Consider the following 22872-nt stretch of genomic DNA (forward strand, 5'->3'; position numbering starts at 1 on the left):
TGATTGTAAAATATAATTTCTGAAAGTTAAAGGTAGCAACAAGCTCCTCAAGTACATTTTTCCAGTCGCACATTATGAATGAATTTATCATCCAAACAAATATTGATGTTTGTTATTTATTTCTCGCTTTACATATCCATAACTTCCTACAGTGATAATAGAAACAGCCTATTTAAAACTATAGAACAAATTAATTATTTTTAAAAAATATTACGTATAAAAAATCTTGGAGAAGAGCAATTGATTTGATGATTTACCTATAACAGATTTGTGAATAAAATCATTTTGTTAAATTAGTACCAGTAGTAATATAAATATATTTAACTCAACAATGAGCTCAGTTTTAACATTTTTATATTATTTTGTGGTCAATCCGAAAAGTATAAATAGATAATACAATAAATAATATTTTCAATTATTATAACTTTTGACTCTCCAATGTGAAACCAAGACCGGTCCTGGGTTAGTTGGTACACTTATTGGTAAGGATGAGGCCATTGTATAAATATCTTTACACAATGATAAAACTGACAAAACGATTATAAGTAGGTATTTTAGTAGTAGTTGATAATACAAATTTTTTTCTTTATTAGAAAGAGTTATTTTATTTATTGGTCTTATCCAAATTTTCGCATTGATATTCGCAACTTTCAATTTAAAGCCAATGAATATAATATTTATATTAAAATCAGATTTTTTAAATATCTTTGGTACGTATATACTTATTTGTATATTTTTTATTTCTGGTTTTGTTACATTTTGAATGGTCTTTTTTGTTTGATTTAAAAAACCCTTATTAAAGATAAGTTTGAGAGTGTTTTTACCGTTGTTTTGAGCATACCAAGAAATTTCAATGATGTGCAGTTGTTTTTGAAAATGATACACAGGTATGGAATGAATTATCTTAACACAATTCAGGATGATTCTGTCATTCCGATGATAATATAAGATTAGATTAGATATAGATATAGGGTAATTCCAAATGAGGGTACTACTAGTCATTATTCCATTTATGCTCGTTATTGAAATGGAATAACATAAAAAAGTACTTTACGATAACCATTACAATAAATATGTATGCTAACATTGATCTTCCTTATTTCAAGTAATGCAGTTTTGGCAAACCTAAGCCAGAAATCACTAAGAAATAAGCTGATCTGCAGCAAACAGTGAAAATATTAGTTAATCTAAAAGATTGCCTACTACTGCTGTACCTTTCTGCTACTGAAATGAGGTTCAGAAAGTGAATCGGATAGGGAAAATTTGGATGAACAAATAATCCAATTGAATGTTACCTCACATCCACAAACATACTCAAATAGTGATTTTATTGCTCCGATTCATTCCAGAAACATTGAAATAACAGATAGTTCTATCAGTTACCATGAAGATGAAGAGTGGTTGAAAGAGTTACAGAACCTTCCATTTTGTTCTATGGGAATTGGAAGTAGGAAGCAGTCATTGCAAGAAGAAAATGAACGGTTGAGAAAGGAACTAACCAATGCTAGGAAAAAAGTCAATAACCTGAATTCTCAATTGAGAGCTACAAAAAAAAGTATTATGAAAACGCAACTGCGAACGTTTTTTATGAAGAAGGAACTCTCACGAATTTTAAAAAATCTCTTGTGAATATGCAATTACAACATAAAATGAGATCCCCATGGTAACTATCTGAAAAGAAAACTGCCATGTCATTATTTTATAAAGGACCTAATATTGTATTATGATAAATTTAGTATATTTCATCTCGTTGCGTTTAAAATATTAGTATAGTTAGAACTTTTTACAAGTTATTGTTTTTGATTTTATCAAATATATTAATACAGTGCGAAAGCGGAACAAAATCAAAAATATTTTTCCTAGGAAGAAAGGGGAGAATGGATAAATCACATAAATCAACTGAAAGTTAAAAAAATCATACAAAATAGCCAGGACTTATTTCTTCGCCTCTTCAAAATATGATTGTTTCAAAATACATTCATGACCGAGGCTCTGAAATCTTTCTATCCGAAATTAAAGTAATTAACAGATTAATGAAAAAGTATTTGTTTCATTTGCTAGTGCTGCACGAACTTATTACAAAAATCTTTTTTTATACATTGAAATTGGTGACAAATAATTAGTACCAAGATTAAGTTTATTTTCGATTCGAGATGAATACATGCTATAACATTATTAAAAACATGATATTTCAAAATACGCCCTATCTATCTATTGTAAAGTTTCCTATCGAATAGGTAATTTGTGTCACTTTCGTAATAAAAAGTAAAATCGGCAACAATGTACTGTCGATTCGAATTTCGAAGATAAAGAAAATTTCACATTTAGTTGGGATCTTTCCAAAAAAATTTAGTTGTTGTAAATAGTGTTGTTTATTTCAGATGGCACTAAGCTACGGGTCGTTTATGAAGAACGAGCGTAAAAGTAACTAGATGACGTGCAAAATTGCCTCAAATGGTTTTAACATTGTCACCGTTCTACTATCCTATTAATACATAATTTTGATAATAAAAAAATTACTTGTTTTTGCTTACTTTTTATAACTATTTGAATCAGTTTTTCTTGTAATAGGCCAACAGTAATCCTGTAACACAGGAGTCGGCAACCTATGACCCGTGAGTAATTTGGTAATTTCAAGTGACCAACTTTAGTTCTGAAAATAAATTATAAGATATTAAAAATTTTTTATCGCAAAGTTATGAACGTACCAAATTTGAATCCAGTACAACATAATAACTTAACAAATTTATGTACTTCATGTACAGATATAATTACCGCCAGGGCTTATAATATTGAGCGATACTTTTCTTCAAAACATAAAGATGTGAGTGAAATGGTGAATATAGATTAATCTGATTGCATTGCTAACCGTGTATTACATTTTGGAAAACAAAATAAATTCTTAAAGAGTTTTTGTTACCAGCAACAATCACGCTACGTCTGCTTTATTACATCTCTTAGCATTTGTACCAACGGAAAACCATTTACAGACGGAGAGTTTTTGAAAAACGCATTCATGAATTGTTCCGAACATTTAATGACTTCGCAAATAAAAAATAAACAATTGAGAGAATCAAAGAAATGCCATTGTCAGCTAGAACAGTCCAGCGTTGCGTTGAAGATATGGCCAAGAATATTGATGAACAGGTCAAAAATGATTTGTTATCTTGTTACATAATGAGCATTGAAGTTGACGAGAGTACCGACATAAATAGTTTTGGTAGGCTTGCAATAATTATTAGATTTGTATCAATAAATAGCTCGAATATTAATGATCGCATTCTGATATTTTTCGTCAAGTACAAGAGTATACAAATTATAAAAATGGACAAGTATTGGATTTAAAAAGTAGATTGTTTTTCATAACGTTCATGACGTTGCTACGAGTATGAGAGAAAAAACTGTTGGATTTGTAAAACTAATGGAAAATGAACTTGGCCGTTCACTTTTATCCTTTCATTGTATCATACATGAAGAAAATTTATTCGCAAAGGCATCTACACAACAACTTAAGAATGTAAGGAAAAATATCGTAAACATGATAATAGCGCAAACAGCATTAATAGAAAGGCGCTTTAAAGCTTTTTTGGAAGAAATTGAATCGAAATATGGAGAATTTTTATTACATTCTGAAATATGATGGTTAAATCTGGCAAAGTTCTTAATAGATTTGTAGAGTGATCTGATGATATATAAATCTTTTGTCACGAAATCGGTGAAAATGATCTCGAACTCAATGATAAACAATGGTTTTTTTTGAGACTTTTACTCTTAACAGACATAATGAACCATTATAATGATTTCAACGTACGACTCCAAGGAAATAACTACACTATTTTGAAAATGTGTTAGGAATGGAAGAGTTTTACTTCAAAATTGATATTATTTAAAACTGGCATGAAAACTAAATAATTTCATTTCTTTCCTTTGTAAAAAAGGGAACATGAAAAAGAAAATATCGATGAACACAATCTAAATATGTTCGAAAGTTGGATTTCGGTCATTACAAGTGAATATGAAAGTCGGTTTCAAAGTCTTGAGAAACATGGAGAATTGTTTACATTCATAATAAAGCCCGATAAAATATAAGAAAATATTATTAATTTGCAGTATTTTCTATATCTTAGAATTGACAATTTTAATTAAATTAGAAATAATTGATTTTAAAAGTTCAACATCATGGATGGATGAATTCAAGAAATTGCGAGCGATTTGGAAAATACAGAAGATAATCATTTTTTCATTATATCAACATGTCGGGCATCACTTCCTATTAGGTTTTCACCATTAAAAAAATTGGCTTTGCCATTTTGTCCACATTCGGGTCCACTTATAAATGGAAGTAAATATTTTTACAATTGAAATTAATTTTAAGTAAAAACAGGAACAGATTAACTTTTTAAAATTCAGATGCTTGTGTTCGACATAAAACGACTAATTACGAGTATAAACCAGACTTGTTCTTCGAAAACTTTAAGGTCTTGGTGAAAACGTTCCTCTTGTTGACACTCATACTTCAGGGAAAGACTCAGATGCGAGAGGAGAAAATGAATGACATGTTTACTCCCATCTTATGAAAAGTTTCCAATAAATAGGTAACAATTTCTCTGTATTTTTCACTTTTTCATTCCCCAAAAAATTTTCCATAAACATTTTGAATGACTTCTAAGCAGATTAACAGATAAAAGACTTCCAAACTGAGAATGTTTCATAATTTTACGGATTTTTGGGCCAACAAATACACCCTATTTTAGTTTTCCCTTTGTAATATTTAGAAAGATTTTTTTGTTTTCCCGACTTCGGACTAAGTTCGGTTAGTTTGACATAGTTAATTCGGGACTGAAAACGTTCTCTTTCCTACACTGCCTACTACAGGTAATCATCAAAAAATAAATTTAATAAATGTATCGCGATATTCGTCTTCACAATCGCTGCTCTGCAGATACCAGATTATGGTAGCAAAAAATAACAAACCAACATACCAACAAGTCAACAAGTATCAACGGTTACTTATCCATCAAGGACAATAACAGTTGAGGGCAACAACCAAACGGCTCAGATAAGTTTTTATTCTTATTTCTAATATATGGAACTCTGTTGTTTATCAATTTAGTAAGTAAAGTAAGTAAATGATCTTGAATTCGCACTCAATTCAAATTTGTTCCTGTATTCAATAAATAAATTATTGCTGGAAGTTTTCTAGTTTTCCCAGTAATTTATAACTGTTTGTAGAGGGATAGTTGTTCACTGTATCTAAGTACAGTTGAGTTCGGCTGATCCGAACTAATTGGGATCGAACAATGTTCGGATCAGCTGCTTGTTCGCATTAGCCGAAATAATTTAAATAATCAAAAATAATGCAATTTCACGGCTCCGTAGTGTTATGATATGAATGACTAATACATAAAAACCAGTTTCAATAGTCTATCTACTAATAATAAAGTAATATTACATGCACCAAGCGTTTGAAACAGCAAACTAGTTTACTGCGCCACTATTTATAGTTTTGTAACGTGAGGGGCGGCTAGACTACTCTTGATGATTTCAGAATGCCAACTGTACGCACCTCTAACCCATCCCGCCGTGCACTCTCCTCCTCATAACTGAAGAGCCAACATAACCTAAATCTAATTCGATTTTTTTTGTACCGGTCAGTCACCTGTGGAATCGTGCGTATTGTGTAAGTGTGAAGATACAGTACTGTAGTGTTTTTTGTTTGTTGTGTTACTGTTTGAAAGATTAGTGTTTTGAAGTGTGAAAGGAAAGTGAAATGGCTACTAAACGTAAACCTCAACTCTTGATGACCAACTGGAAACATTAAAACGTTTGGATAGAGTGAAAAGTGTCACACAATTAGTAAAAGAATTAAAGTTGGCAAAGCCACAATATGTGATTGAAATAAAAAACGTGCGAAGCTTCAGCAATTTTGAACAACGTCTTGAAAATCTGCAAACAGCGTCCCATTCAAACATCGAAAAACTTACTTGCGGCGAGATGATGGCAGCCTTTTTATCACCAGATGTGACACCTTTACTACAGCCAATGGACCAGGGAGATTTGCAATTGCTGGAGCTGAAGTACTGAAACTCAAGCCAATACCATCCCTTTGGTATTAAAGAAACAAACGTAAAGGATGTTGTCGATTGGAAATTCGCAGATGAGTCTTGGGAAAATATTACAGTTTAAGCAATAAGAAAATCTTAGAATAAACTATGGACATCTTCAGAATTTGAAGAACAGTCTACAATAAAAGACTCCGTTTACCTGATTCCACTGCTACATAACATTCCAGGTTGTGAGGATGTAGTCGAAGCAGAAGTGAATGAATGGATGGCTGCAGATGGCGCTGAACCTTTGAAAGATAATGACATCATCGCCACTAAGACGTGTAAACAGGTTCAGGGCGGCAAGGAGGAGGAAAGCGGCGATGAGCAATGGGGCGCGAAGGGAGAGGAGAAAGTCTCCTACCATGAGGCAGCAGCTGCGCTGGATCTCTTCGCTTCTTGGAGCAAAAGTCTACTGCCACATCCGCGGATGTCATGTTCATGAGAAAATGGCGTAACTATGCGGCTAAAAACAGACTCTTAAAGCTGTAACAAATGACGATAAGGTTCAGTACGGTATATACCTATAATCTTTTTTACTGCGTATTTCTTCTTTTGTTTATTGTTTGCGTTGTATCAATTAAGTCTGTAATTATTAAACAAACTATTTGTACTTTATTTTCGTTTGTTTTCAACATAATTTACCTTCCTTTGTCTACTTTTAATTTGGGAAATATATTCTCACATTAGTCTAAATTATGTACTGTAACTATAAAAATGTTTGAATTAAGCAGATGTTTGGATTACTCATGTTCGGACTAGCGGGACTCAAGTGTATTTGCTATATACACTACAAATTAGGCTGAATATCACTTATTGAGAAAGAGTTTTCAGGCTTTGAGATTACAAGATAAGAAGAACATGTCACAGAAAAATTAAGAAGCAGAAGAAAGTTTATATATTTTATAGAAATCGAACAAATTTATTGTATGCCCATGAAACAAATTATGTATTCCGTCTTATAATATGGAAACTACTTTTCGGAAAATATAATTCACATAGATCAACCACCAGATTATTGCGAACCTTTGATCCTAATCCAGTACGAGATTCAGATTACAATTTCCGAAGGTCATGTTCAATTCAAAACATGAACAACACGAAGTTTGGATTTTTACTACTTTTTTGTGCGTTCTTTCATGATATTTAGTTATATTCTAGATGTTTAATATGTGTTATTGGGCAGTTATAAACGATTTTTACATTACACACACACGATTTTTGATTCTAATTATCTATTTTTCCGCTGAAATTCCAGAAAGTATATGAGCTGAAATGCCTTAAAGTATAAAATCAGCAACTTCTATAACTTATCCATGCTCATGAGAATTAATAAAGACTGAAGATAATTTGAAACATCAATTTTTTATCTATGTTTTAAAAATTATTTATACAGAGGAGATCTAAAATCAAGATTATTTCGATAACAAAAGGTCTAAGAAATAAAAAGAAATTAAAGAAATTATAAAGTCAGTATCTAATGACGATACCTTGGTTATCAAAAAGCGTGTCAGACAGTGTAATTGAGAGTGTTGGTGTAGTGGTAGTGTAAACAGTATCTAGGTACAACTATCACCAACGGTTCTAAAAATTCCAACTTAGCAAAGACAAATGACACAATGCGTCAGCTGATCGCATTTACCCACCGTTCTATCAGGATAGAAAGGATCCTATCAAATGATAACGAGCCGATTACTCGATCAGTTTCCTAACAACAGTGAACGTGATTAGGCTGAGCTATCCAATATTTAGATCTTGATCGAGTTAACCCGATCATAGTTACCGAAAAGTCCTAAGATATTAAAACTAATTACCTTTTAAACATAATATTAGAGATTATCATAGTTAGAAATGTTTTGAAGCGAATAACATCTGATTTGATCACAGCTTTTTATTTTGTAATAAAAAACGCGATTGCACTAATAAAAAGCCATCTTGTTGCTCACACACAGCAATCCTGTTATTCGCCGGCCAAATGCAATTATATTTTGGATTTCTTCTTACTATGTTAGTTGCTGATTCTTCATGTCATTTATCAGTGGACAATAATCGAAACATAAAGGTATTTGGACCATATTCCATTGTCAAAATTAATGTTTGTTAACTAAACGTAAAAATGAGTGTTGACGAGTATTACTTGAAAAGTAGGTGTAGAGAAGCAGATGACTGGTTTGTTTTCACTGTTCCTAATAGAATTGGCTCTACCTTTTTTGATAAAATTATTACAGAGCTGGATCTCCAATAAATATATAAATAGTTTTCTTGCAAGGCTGACAACCAAAATTACAACAAAGTCCACAATTGTTTTTTTATGCCTCTAATAGTTTTCACTTTACTATTGAACGAGCATTTATATAAAGAAATTTAGTTAGTAGATTTCATACCTTAAATAAACTCGCAAATGTTAATTTTCACCGTTTTTCTACGGGCTTGAGTTAGAGAACACAATACTGCTAGTGGTTGACAAAACTGTTTTGAAGAGAGCTCTCTGATGTTTTACACAACTGGATAAGATTGGAGGTGAGTAAAGCCTTATTCGTCACCGGTCTTTTAGTTTCATCTTCAAAGCACTTTGGCACTTAATTAATTCAAAACTCGATTTCAAACATATTTTGGGTTAAATTCAACAATCCTAAAGGTTATATCCTTTTTAGAGATCCTTAACACCGGATCGTACAAACAGTACAGATAGGAACACAATTTATGCTGATAGCTGGAAAAATTAGCAAATATTAAGAAGGATTTCTAAATGCTGATCATGAAAATATTTGTATATTCTTTCTGATAGAGGTTTTAGTATCTTAGTTCATATTCATAAATCCAATTAACTTCTTTGTTTTCAAATAAAGTGTTTCAATTTCAAGTAAAGTATTTTATTTCCAAATGAGTTTATTTCTATAATTTGTCGACTCATTTCTTGTAGGTGAACTATACAGCTGAGTCCTCCTGATTTAAGATTTCAATAATGATCGACTATGGGAATAATTGTAGTAACTGAGCTATTTGATGATGTCTAATTGGATCACAAAATTGTTAAAGCAGTAGTACGAATAATACGTAGACTACTTCTTGGTTTCTGGCTTTCAGTTTATTAAACAAATAGATCTGTTTCAAATAAATTGAGTAGAAATGTCGTTCTCATTATTTATTTTCTTGACAATAATGAATGGTAGGACTATGGACTTATAATTGATAGATATTGAAAGAAAAGTAGATTTCAAATCATTATAGTTCTTCTGTTTACATAGTGCCTCCAATGTGCATACGGAGACGAGGGTGACAGACAATACATTTTCTTCGTAACAATTTTTCACTCACTACTCCGATTGACTTTGTCAGATCCAGGTGTATGGAAAGGGGAAAGTCCTTTGTCCATTGGGAAATTCAGTTACCAGACTCAGTTTCGAACTTTATTTGAAAGACGTCATATGTGTATGAATCTTTCCTATATATGGATAGAAAATGCACAAGGTTGCATTATATGTCATTATATCTACCACTATAACATAATCAATGTATTGTTAAGAGAATATTAACACATTATGACAGATCTTACTGTTGTCAATTGAATATTATCGAGATTTCTCTGAAATAATATAATGCAAAGTCATATTACAAGCTAAGTTTAGATTAAAAATGCAATATTTTGGTGCTAGTTGTGTCAATTTGTACAATATCAGTTCTTTAACTTGACCTCTGTTTATTTCACGTATTTCAAGATTAATGCTAAGATTGGTACGAAGTTTTTTATGATGAAGAAATGTATAGCAATATCTCTCTTGAAATATTGGAACTACCCACAAGTACAACTGAAAATCTGCTGCCTAAAAAATATAACGTGACTTCTACAGGTGCACATTAGAACTTTATTGACTGGTACTAAACGCAAAAAACCGTATCTTTGAAAATGTGTGTCAACATATAAAGCTAGCAACGTCAGTCTGAAAGTTATCGACCAAAAAAACCAAGCCCTACAAACTGTCTTTTATTTAGAGAAGCACCAGATCATTGATTGCTTCTGAGCCATCATTAAAATCAAAATTTTGAATTATTTCATCCCTGTTATGCACAGTTTGTATGAATACGGGTTTAATGCAAACCTGCTACATGAATAGTTACATATCATGAATATGTTTGATATAAATATCATATCTAACTCTTTATTTCAATACTACCATAATGTTTGACAGTAATTGCCATGAGCAAACAAATTGGCACATGGAAATCAACCGCAATTGTCGAACATCGACAACAACATAAACAACACATTCCAACAAGAAAGCAAAATGGTGTTAGCAATTAACAATAACAACTGTACCATACAATAGTACAAGTACCAAAAGAAGAAGTACTCTTATTTATTACCAATTACAAGATCACAATATCAAATTGGGAAATTTTAAGGACAATTGCTATACACTAGCATTTGACGGAAATCCGAAATGATTTAAATTCTAGAAATAATTGATTATTAATATTAAATATATCGCAAAATACTATCATTTTATTATTGATCAAAGTCAACAAATTACTTCTAGTTTTGGTGTTACTCTTCTAATGTCAACAATTATTTTTTAAGTGTTATTTATGATTTCCAATAATAGACAATAGCATTCCATTCAATTCTTTCACAATGTTTAAAACTGTAATCCTTTCTACGAGATAATACTTTTTTGACAATAGTTGTGTGAAATCAAATCTCAATTCTATATTCCTTAAAGATATTCACTTGAGTACATACTTTGTATGTAAAGTCACCTTATCCCAGTGGCTCTTGGAAACTTCAAATATAGCGAGACGTTCATAAGGATTTTGTGTATTTAGGGGTAGTTATATCGTTATATAGCCACCGCTATATCGTTACATACCCACCATTTTTATCTGTATTCCGATTTGGAGACTTCACTAACATTCATTGAATTTATATTGTAACAAACAGCAGCTCAAATAGTGATTCCCCATAATATTCATTTGAAAATAAGGAATACTACTGAATAAAAAATAAAGGTAAGGAGAAAAATAAAGCGGTAAGTGTCTTGTATAATGTGGCTTGACTCATTTAATTTAAGATTTGTATGAGCTTATCTATAGTCATTTGAGTTATTACGAATTTAGTTATTCAATATATCTTATCCTTTTTACGTAGCCACCGCTTATTGCTTGCCTATAAGTTAAAGCTATAGAAAAGTTTTATGATTATCTATTGAAAAGAACATTTAGAATGTTGAATTACATTTCAACAGAAAACGTGACAGAGGTCGATCAATATCCAGTCCACCATTTCCATTTCGTACATCATTTTTCCATATAGCAGGAAAATTATATTCAATATCCACAATAAAACTCCTCCTTTCGAGCTTTTTAATTATAAATCCAGTATTTCTCGTTTGATGAAAAAGTGTGAATTGATTTAGACTAGATTAGCTCCTCACAAAAAGAGTTCGGTCCAAATTGTAAGCTTTGTAATTGATGCAGTCAAAACTACAATTATTATTAATCAGATGGGAAAATCTACGATTTTTTGTCCATAGGAGCATTAAGCCCGTCAATTCCAAAAAAGGCACTTACTTCAATGAGGTTTAAGTGACCACACAGATTGAGACCATCCGACAGGACTTCTGGGACCAAATGGTAGGCAACCTTACATGGTTATAAAAAAATCACAAAATGTATTTGATACTTTCGATGGCACCAATCAAAATTTGCTTCCACCTCTAGGATATACACAATAACAACGGTTCACGATCCAAAACTCGAAAATTCGATAGAAGGTGGTGGGGTGACATTTTCACTTAATGTTATCTGATGGTGGCTGCAGATTTTTTATATGGTTCTACTGATGTGGATCATTGCGTTTCGGCTTAATCTAAATGACAAATTTCTCAAAAGATTCACATACTCCGATATCACAACTTGTTATTGACCAGACATGGAACTAAATTTTACAAAACCAAGAAAAAACTTCACTCGTTTTAAAAAACGATAATAAAGAATGAGATAATAAAGAATTCACGTCAATTAACATTTCCAAAGTCTAATTATTGATTTAGTGTATCTTTTGGTTAAATGAATAATATTTACAGGTTGTTCCAGGACAAAATGTACATATATATATATATATATATATATATATATATATATATATATATATATATATATATATATATATGTGCCTTTAAAGTTGCGAAACTACAGCTTATATTAAAGTATATTTTCGAAATTATTCGAACATTATGAATTACAATCCGTAACTTCTTTTACAGGGACAACCTACAATCCAAAGATAGCAAAAATAAATTTTTCAATAGATTTTTCAACAAAAAGGTACTCTTTATTTGACTCGATGAAATTTATGGTTTAAGTGATATTAGATTTTTATTTCGTTGTACATGCCAAGGAAATCGCTCGCCATAAAGAGACATTCTTGAGAAAATTATCATAAAATGTAATTATTTATTGAAAATACCTAGAATAGGTGTCAAAACAAAATCAAATATTTCTTGCGAAATTGATGGATAAATAGATGAACATTTGTACTACATACTATCAAAGATAATGTTGCTGGCATAAGGAAAAACTTAAAACAGCGTGAAAATTATAATTCATCTAGTAGGCTACTTTCAACTAACCACTAAGTCATATTCAATCAAAAATTGCAATTGACTCAATTTGTGAATGACAGATTTCTGTCAATTTTTCCAAAACCTGTCATTAATAATTATCAGATCACATTTAAAAATTGAATATGGTAGAATTAACCTATTGTTAATTATTAATTAATCGATGGTTTGGCTTCTGTGAACGCTTTCCAGGTGTATATTTCTCAGTATACCCTGTAGTTGAGTGCCTACGGATTTATTAATGAAACGTGTAGTGTATTCACGCTTTTTATCGAAACACAAGAAACATGAGTATCTGATGGCTCCCTATTATCCATCTGAAAAGAGTTTCTAATGGGGATAGAAAAGTGGGAATTATTCCCGACTAACGATAGTTAGTTCGAATGCAACAGAATAATGAAGCAGTTTACATATTTTACTCGGGAGAATTGTTACGTCGACTCTGTCAGATTGGATGACGAGATAAAAGGGAAAACATATTTACATTTATAAATGGTTTCACTAGGTATCTTAACTAATATTAATTCAATATTTTAATACTAGTAGATAATTCTTGTTTCAAATTTGTTTTGAAGGACATATTTGTTTTATAGGTACTTTTTATACCTTTTTATTCTTTATGACTGTGACGCTCTAGTAGGCTTATACAAGGTTCATTTTTTAAATAAGAACCCTATAACCGTTTTCGTCAGTGTCAATATTATTGGTCTTTCCACCATAATTATCATTAACATCTAAATATTTCGTGTCGTGTTTGTTTTTAGCAAAGAACTATGCTGCTAGACCCTTGATTCAGTTTCTATCAACTTCAAGGGCTTTCCACCAAACAAATTTTAAAGTTCTGAATACAGATGAGAGATTGATGATGTGGTCTCAATGCGGAATAATCCAATACCGCAGGATTGATATTTTCCAGTTGTGTTTTTGTAAGATAACAACCAGAATGCGAGTCGCCATTGCAGTGCACATAGAAAATTATTTGCTTTGAATACTTGTTTGCCAGTTACATGTATTGACAGACCCATATAGGATTCTAAATTGAAAATACTTGACTTGTCGTCTGAATAAGACTTCTATAAAATAGATAATTTGTGGTATAAGACGATTGCTGATAGATTGTCTTATAGCTCTCCTGTTATATCCCAATACGGAACTACAGACCTGGCTAGTTAGTAGTATGACTAAATCAACCACTAAAAAATTTTGAGTAATTTGCAATTTTTGTAATTAAATGATAAAAGAATAAAAAAAATAAGCCAGACGATTTAATTGTCCGTAACGTGCAAAAGAATTTTACAAAAAAATATGAAAAATATATTTAAGCAACTCAAAAATTCTATAGACATAGAGTATTATTTATATCATTTTGAGTGACTTTATACATTGCCAGGTCATGTAGCGCTATCGACAAGTTGTTTAAGAGAGCATTTATCGGCAGATCTTGTTTGGCGCGAAGTTACGTGTCTTACAACGGTCATTAGGTTTCTTGTGAGATTTTCAGAATCGTTATTCACAGTCATCTAGTTCTAATATTGGTGTTACTACACGTGTTTTAAATAATTTTGAAATGTCTAGTGGAAAATAAGTTTTTGTGATTTGAAAAAAAGACAATAATAAAGTGATTGCTTCTGTAGAGAAAACTCTCAAATAAAGTATTAGAGATCCAGTAACATCATGGATTGAAATATAATAATATTGTTTTGCCAGTTATTTCTAACCAAACAGAAAGTTATCATACAAATTGTTGTAAGAAATTCTTAACGTTAATTAAAAAATATTATGTTTTTTTTTGCGATTGGATCCAATATTTCTTATTGATTTTTCTATAAACCGTTTCATAAGATAATCACAAAATTTCCCATTTTTTCCCTCTGAAATTCCGACCATAAATGCAGACAGTTGTCGATAAACGCTGTCTCTTACACTACAAATAGTTTACAGCGCTACGCACTTCACCTTTAAATTATTTGTTAGATCACTTAGCAGGTAAAAATCCCCACCAAAATAATATAAATAATACTATCTAGAAATTTCAAGATGCCTGAAATACATTTTCAAATTATTTTGCATAATACATACATTTATCGACAATGTTATACTCGTAATCTCGATTAAATCGTCTGCCTAGTTTTTTTATTCTTTTAAAATTGAGCTACAATAAATTAAATATGGCAAATTTTTTGAAAAAATATTTTTAAATATTTAGGGATTGCGTTAGCCCCGTTACTCACCAGCCAGGTCTACAGTTCCGTGTAGGAATTTGATAAGAGAAGTATCTGACAAATTGTCAGTCACAGATTCACCATAATCTTTATAACGAAGCTAGAAAAAACTGTCAATTATAGTATTGTTGAATTATCAAGATACAGAAAGTTTATATTAACTCAAAAATAAAAAAAGGAAAGTCATTTTACTGGTGTTGAAGAGATTATAATTTCGATAGAACTACAATGGAATTTTAAAATTCGGGGAATTCGCGCGGTGCATTTCATTAACTTTTATAAATGGCCGACGTGCCTTTATATTAGCTTTTGAAAACTTTATTATAGCAGGCGATTCACTGACAGTATTTCTGTAAAATAATTTGTTGGTAAGTTTATTTATTCATTTGTAGCGTTTTTTTTTTGTTCTAGAACTTTGTAGAATTCTATTTAGGATTATTATTATTATTCAAATGATAAAAATAATTAATTTATTATAAGTTAAGTGTATTGTATAGTGTGTAAATAAAGTGAGAATTTAAGAGACAGTGAAAGAAATCAATAACTATCAGAGAAGTAATCAATTTTACTGTGAATTCAATTATTATACGATAGTAATAGTAAAAAAATTGAAGCCCTCTTGATCCAAACTGTCCATATTATGCTACCCAGTTTGTTGATCTAGGTCAGGGGTCTCCAAACTTTCCAGCCTTAGGCCCAAACTGATTACTCCAGTAAGTTCCGAGGGCAAAACCATGTTATCATTGATACTGGGGATAAAAAGTGAAATAGTCCACTGATGAAAAAAAACGCAAAACGGCAACACTGCATATTATTAATTTTTCTGTCATTATCTGTAATTTCTAGATTAGTCGTAGAGTACGAGCCATGAGGAGTCAGTTCCTATGACACTGTTGTGAAATAAAATAATGCGTACCTCCTTTAAACGTGTTTGTGCGTGTTTAAGTTTAAGACATCTTTATAACAGTATTTTGATTTGAATTGTTGCTTTTGTGTGTGATTTAGTAGTAAGGAAAAGAAGCGAAAAATTGATAGTAAATGCATAAATTTCAAAGATCAGTGTAACATTCAGTATTTCGTATTTGAGTCCAGTAACAAGGCGTTAGTTTGGTTTGCAATGAAAGCATAGCTGTTCTCAAAGAATATAACATCAAACGTCATTATGAAAAATTTTCAAAATTACTTAAAATATACAGGAAGTTTGTCGGCAGAAAAATTCGAAGCTATGAAGCGCGGATTGAAATTGCATCAATCTTCATTTACAAAACTCAAAACTGAACAAGAGGCTGCAACTCGTGCCAGCTTTCGTGTGGCTCTTGAAATTGCAAAACAAGGAAAACCATTCACCGATGGAGAAATGTGCCCTGACAAGGTAAATTTATTAAAAACTGTCAGTATGTCAGCAAACACTGTGGCTCGAAGGGTAGAAAACATCGCTGAAAATATATCCTCTCAACAAAAATGGACATGTTGAGTGGTTTTCTTTGGCCTTGGATGAGTCAACGGATGTGTCAGATACTGCTCAGGTTTTGATTTATATTCGAGGAGTACATAAAAGCTATGAAGTGCATGAAGAACTTGTATGTATAGTATGGCACATACTAGTACAGATATTTTTAAAGGAGTTGAAATGACCATTAATCAAAAGAACCTTTGATGGAAAAACTTGAAATGTATTACTGATGGAGGCAAAAACATGAGTGGGAAAGATAAAGGAGTGTCAAAGGCTGTAGAAAATGACGGTGATTCAAAACCATTAGTCTTACATTTTATCATTCATCAAGAGTCTTTGTGCGGTAAATGTTTGGATATGTCTGAAGTTCTGAAACCAGTCATATCAACTGTCATCATTTTATCAGATCTTTTGTGCTGAATTACCGACAATTCTAACAATTTATTGAAGAGATTGGAGAAAATGACTTACCTTATCCTACTGCCGTACGTTGGCTTAGTTGTGGGAAAGTCCTTCAGCGCTTTTTTGAACTTCGAGCAGTGATCGAAATTTTTTTGAATGGAAAGCATCGCCCTCTTACTGAATTACAAAACAATGCATGGTTGTGGAAGTTAGCATTCTATGTTGATCTGACAAAACATGTGAACGAACTGAATTTGAGATTGCAAGGAGAAAACCAGCATCTGCCTGATTTATACACTAATATCAAATCATTCCGGAAGAAATTGATACTGTTTCAATCACAATACGAAGTAAATGTTTTTCACATTTTAAAGCATGTGAAATATTCAGCCACACCACTGAGACTGATTTTCCTATCGATTTTGCAATCGAAACATTGAGTGCTCTGAAAATAAATTTTGATACTCGTTTCTCGGACATTGATGCCATTGCCAATCAAATTAAGATTTTTCAGAATCCTTTCGATACTGACATTGAAACCCTAGCCCCGGAACTTCAAATGGAAATGATTAATCTACAGTGCAGTGATATAATTAAGAACTAATATTAAAACTCATCTTTGTTGGAATTTTATAAGAATCTTCCACTGACACAATTTGATAATTTACATAAATTTGCTCGTGGGCTGTTTTCTGTTTTTGGTATTAGTTATTTGTGTTAGAAGACCTTCTCCAAAATGAAGTACACAAAAAATGTTTACAGATCTAAATTAACTGATGAGAATCTTAAATCTCTTTTAATAATTGGTACAAGTAAAATTAGTCCACAACTACAAACTATTGTCAGTGGAAAATCTCAATTACATAAATCTCATTAGTATTTTATATGTCATTATGCTTGTTATAAGTTATGTTTTTATTTAAAATGTATAAAATGTTAGTTGGATTCATTTCAATAATTTGTTAGTTATTATATACTGAAGTTAGATTTTCTGCATATTATACATGTCTTTACTCATTACAATTGTGTATTTCTTTATCCAACTTATCACAAAAACAATAACAATAAGCCTACAACAATGTTATGAGTAGTTAGCCCATGACCATATCAATGTAGATGTCATATTAATAATTAGTCAACATTAAATTAGAATACTTCAGTAATCTAAATTTAATATGCTATAAAAAATATGTTCTCTAGAAGGAGTTTTCAAGTATGCTAGCTCTCCGCGTGCCGGACAAAATCTGTCCACGGGCCGGATGTGGCCCTCGGGCCGTAGTTTGGAGACCCTTGATGTAGGTAATTATGATGGTTGACTTGTAATACTGGTCTCATGAAAATTATGGCGAGAGCCGAGATGGTGGTCTTACCGATGCTAATATTTCCAATTTTGTTTATAAACTATCTTCACTTTGATATAAGCTTTATAGGTTTTGTATTTGAGACCATAGATTTGCAGATACTAAATAAATCAATTGTTCATTTTCGTATTAGGAAAAATATCCATGTTTTTTTATCTAGACATGTACTTATTTCTCTAGTTTTGTTACAAAATAGTCGGCTCTCTACTTCCGGTGTAGTCAGTGGCTGGAAAATCGGCAAAAAATTGGTAGCGACCAGTATAAGATCCTAGGAAACGTTAATGCGTTATTTTCCAATTTCAACAAATTTCGGTTTTGAATTGTGGCCCAGTTATAACCAGAATTATTAGATGCATTTCTTTTTTTGAGTTGAAGTTTGTAGCTGCGTCGTTATTATTATTATTTATTCTTGTTTTCCAGAACCGGACTTAGGCATGGGCCAACCCGGGCGTGCGCCGGGGGCCCCCGCTGCGGGGGGGCCTCGCGACGAGCCATATGATTGATTTTTAAACATATGAATGCAAGCGAAAAAATACATCCATAGCCAATGTTCAGAATCAACATAATTTTTTTTATGCGCAATCATTTTAAAAGTTCCGAAAAATCATCTTGATGTAAGAATTCACGTAAAACGCCCGCCTTACATAGGCCCCTTAAGTATTTTGGCCCGGGGACCACGATGACTCTAAGTCCGGCTCTGTTATTTCCCAATCTCCACTATTATTATTTTCTGCTAGCAATAAACCATATTTGTCAAACCAATAAAAAATGAAATGATCTATGAATTAACATTGTCCATTGTTATTCATATCACTTAATTATGTTAACATTCAAACAATTATGAAACATTTAGGTGTTGAAATTGAAATCAATAGATAATTAATAATTACGTCCTTATATTTGTTGTGGGTTAGTATTATTCCCGTTTTCTAATTTATTACAGGTTTAATGATGTCTACATTTATTTTCTATTGAATTTTAGTATACCACGATGTTAAGCACGAGTTTATTACTAATTTTTTTACATGTGAGTAATTTCAATATTTGATATTGATATAAAACATATGGCACATATTTTGGTACAAAAATATTTACTATTACTGAAAATTATGCAAATATATTTAGAACTTCTCAATTTTTGGGTTTGAGGTTTCATCAAGTTGTTGTTATTTTCTAATCAAAGAAGTTTATTCAATTTATTCTCATCACATGAGAAGTTTCACTTTGGAATTGAAGATAATGAGCTATAAACATCCAAAAACCTTAACTTAACACTTAGTAACCGTTTGTAAATATTGACGTAACCAAGAGAATAGTTATTTGCGTTATAAGGAAGGTAGTACGGTACGAGAGAGATATTTATGGACGAGGCGACGAGGGAGCCGAGTCAAGAATATCTAATCGAGTACCGTAATAATAACTTCACGGACGTATATATATATATATATATATATATATATATATATATATATATATATATATATATATATATGTATATGTATATATATATATATATATATATATATATATATATATATCCAAACCAAAATTATATTAAAATATGAAATGTTATATTTGACAGAAGTCACTAAGGTAACATTGTAAACAAAGTCAGACATATGGGTTTTTGGAAATATTTTCCGAAAGAATGGCTGAAATTGTTGAGAAAAGTGCGGAAGCAATTATTCCATTTCAGTCTTCGAAAAGGTACGAAAAAGAATATGAGATGTTTTGCGACTGACGTAAGAAATAAGAGGTAAAAAGTGCTGTTGAAAATGATACCATAAAGTCCCATTTTCCAGACTCAAATTAGTAGTGTATAGTCAACTTTACAATTCAGTATTAAGAAAAGGTTTTCATAAGATTATTGGAACTAATCTATCTCCAAGATTCATGTGAAATTTTGACAAATGTCACTACAAATATGGCAAGAAATAAAAATATGGTCAGCGAAGTAAAAATGTTGTCAACCTCTGAAATATTTGGATTAATTGAGAAAACAGTTCTGTACTTACAAAGTAGGAAGGGAAACAAAGCTCACCTTATGATGGACAACATTATATATTTAGTCATTCTTCCAACATGATCAGTGATTACGTGAGACTACCCTTCAATCAAAATCATCAATGAAATATTTATTATAATATGGAAAAGGCACAAATTACGTTCAATTTAATTGAATACGCTTATGCTAATGATTAAAAAATATTTCTAAGCACAGTTAAATTCTTTATCTCAGGTATTGGTCTAAATCAGTAGTATCCTATTATTAATTTTAGAGAATACATCGATGTTGAGGGCTATTATAAATCGAAAGGATGTATATAACTCACATACAACATCAAGTTTTTTCCAATTTTTGTTGCCACGAGTCTGCCAATTCAACATAGCATCGAAGTATTTCGTAATAATACCATATGGTGTTCATACAAATAGAAATGTACCGATTGACCCCCCCCCCCCAATAGATACTTGAAACTACTTTTTACATTCATTCTCTTGAAGCATGAGAGACTATGAAGAAAATTACATCTGGGTTAGTGTGGATTACTCTACCTGAGAGCGCTTGAAATAGAAGAAGTAGAGCTCTGACAATTACAGCCATCCTACATTTTAGACTTAAACATTGGGTTGTCCAGTATCTCAGCAAGAAAGTGGGACACAATAGATCCTTTGGAACGCCGTGTATATGAGACCCCAAATATATAAATACATGCTACATACATACATATATAGTGTGAAATAGAAAATCGAGATCCTTGGTATTGATGGCCCTCCTGAACTTTCTGGAAGAAGTAGGATTAATGAATCGGCTGTCAACACTGAGAATCCTCAGTGTTTCTACATCATACAAGATACCATGATTGCCCTATTTGCTTCTTCTTCTGACTAGGAAATTTCATTGGTCATTGTGAACTTTTCCAATAATTATATATCATATAATTATATTATATATAAATATTATATTTTGGCTTCAAAGATTTCGTCAAATTTATTGAATAGTTAGAATCCAGAAGTAATATCAAGAGCGTCATAACAAATTAAACTCAAATATCTAGACTAGATGGTGAAATATTCCATTGGGATCCAGTAGTTTATCGATAGTATTTCACGTAAAGCTGAAAGCTGTGTAATATTTCCACTTTAATAAAAAAAGTGAAATCCAATTTTTTATCTACTAAAAATGATACAAAGACACTACAATCAATTAAAAAACAGAACAGAAACGAAACATCAAACATAAAACATTTTTCCTCTCCATATGTACAAGGACTTTCCCAACAAATATCAAATTATATTAATAAATATGATATTACTATAAGTCATAAAAGACACAATACGTTATCCAAATATTTCACTAAATTTAAAACTAAAACACCAAAAAATAAAAGGAGAAATATTATATATCAATTGCCTTGAACTAATTGTGACGCTGTCTACATAGGGCAGACATCTCAGTATCAAGAAAATAGACTAAGATATCATCTATACGATTAAAAAATAGAACTACATTAACGAACCATGGAATATCAAAAAAACATAAATTCATTTATAAAGATTAAAAAATTCTTGTAATGGAATCTAATACACGAAAAAGATTTTTAGAAATTGAATTTTAGAATTTTTAGAAATGGTTCACATTCATAAAAACGAAAAAGCTATAAATGATAAAAAAGATTTAAATAATTTGAGTGAAATTTATAGCTATATTTTGTAAATTCTAATAAAACTACAAATAATTTGATTGATTAAATATTGCTACATATTTGAGATGTAAGGACTGAGGAAAAATTAATTTTTCTTATCAGAATATTTTCTATTTCAATTTTATTCTTATTTTGATGTTCATGGTGCAGGTGATCTATTGATTAATATAAAAACGCAAATTGTCCGTGTCAATATCATATTTTGATAAAGACTCAAAGAAAAGTCGGAAAGTCAAATTTTATCTTTCTTCCCAAAATTATTAAAAAAAATAATTTCATAACAGAAGAGACCTAAAATCGAGAAATCTAGATGCATTAATGATTCAAATTCAAATTAAACACATAAATGATTTTTTATGTACAATCTATAATCAATTGTTATATTTTCATAACCGGTATATCTCAAGATCAATTGATGACCGTTCTACGTTATTTTTTTAGATCGCATCCTCGCGGGAATCACAGAAAAATATGAACTGTTTGGAGAAGTCAAATATCTCATGGGATACGATATCCGCTGATGTGGTTGTGAGACATATACGTATTGGTCAAATTCCTATCGACGAATATTGTTTTGGAATTTGTGAAAAATTTAAATCTGGCTTAGACATTTCAGATATTGACAAAAAAATATGTGACTTCACTATTAACTGAAACTTTTCAATTTTTTTTCATCAATAAATCTGTCTAGTTTGTTTTGCAATGTATAAGATATTTATTAATACCTGATATTCCAATGATCCAGGGGCATATGGTATTTGCAGTATGTAAATATTACTTTTTCATTGAATAATAAGGCTTACCCAAAGTTAAGTATAGAAAGATATTTTTAATTCCATTGATATGAAACGCTGTTTCAAGTAAATATTGGTTAAAAGAACCTCGTGTATGTATTATCATTTCTTGCCTGCAAAAATGAATGAGTCAGGCATGTTAGTGATAATATTGAGTCAGTTTTGTCAGGTCGAATAAACCGGGCTATCCACTTTCTTAACACTTTCTC

The 22872-nt window shown here is 31.1% G+C and overlaps 1 long non-coding RNA gene across 1 annotated transcript in view; it reads left to right on the forward strand.

Annotated features, from left to right (window-relative positions):
• LOC130453452 (uncharacterized) overlaps positions 1–22565 on the forward strand; it is a 31805-nt gene extending 9240 nt beyond the window's left edge. Inside the window, exons 2-3 of the long non-coding RNA XR_008911051.1 lie at positions 19145–19189; positions 22311–22565. This is a non-coding gene — a long non-coding RNA (uncharacterized LOC130453452). The remainder of the gene's footprint in view (positions 1–19144; positions 19190–22310) is intronic.
• The last annotated feature ends 307 nt before the right edge of the window (positions 22566–22872 follow it).

Source organism: Diorhabda sublineata, chromosome 2 (genome assembly GCF_026230105.1).
Source record: "Diorhabda sublineata isolate icDioSubl1.1 chromosome 2, icDioSubl1.1, whole genome shotgun sequence".
NCBI lineage: Eukaryota > Metazoa > Arthropoda > Insecta > Coleoptera > Chrysomelidae > Diorhabda > Diorhabda sublineata.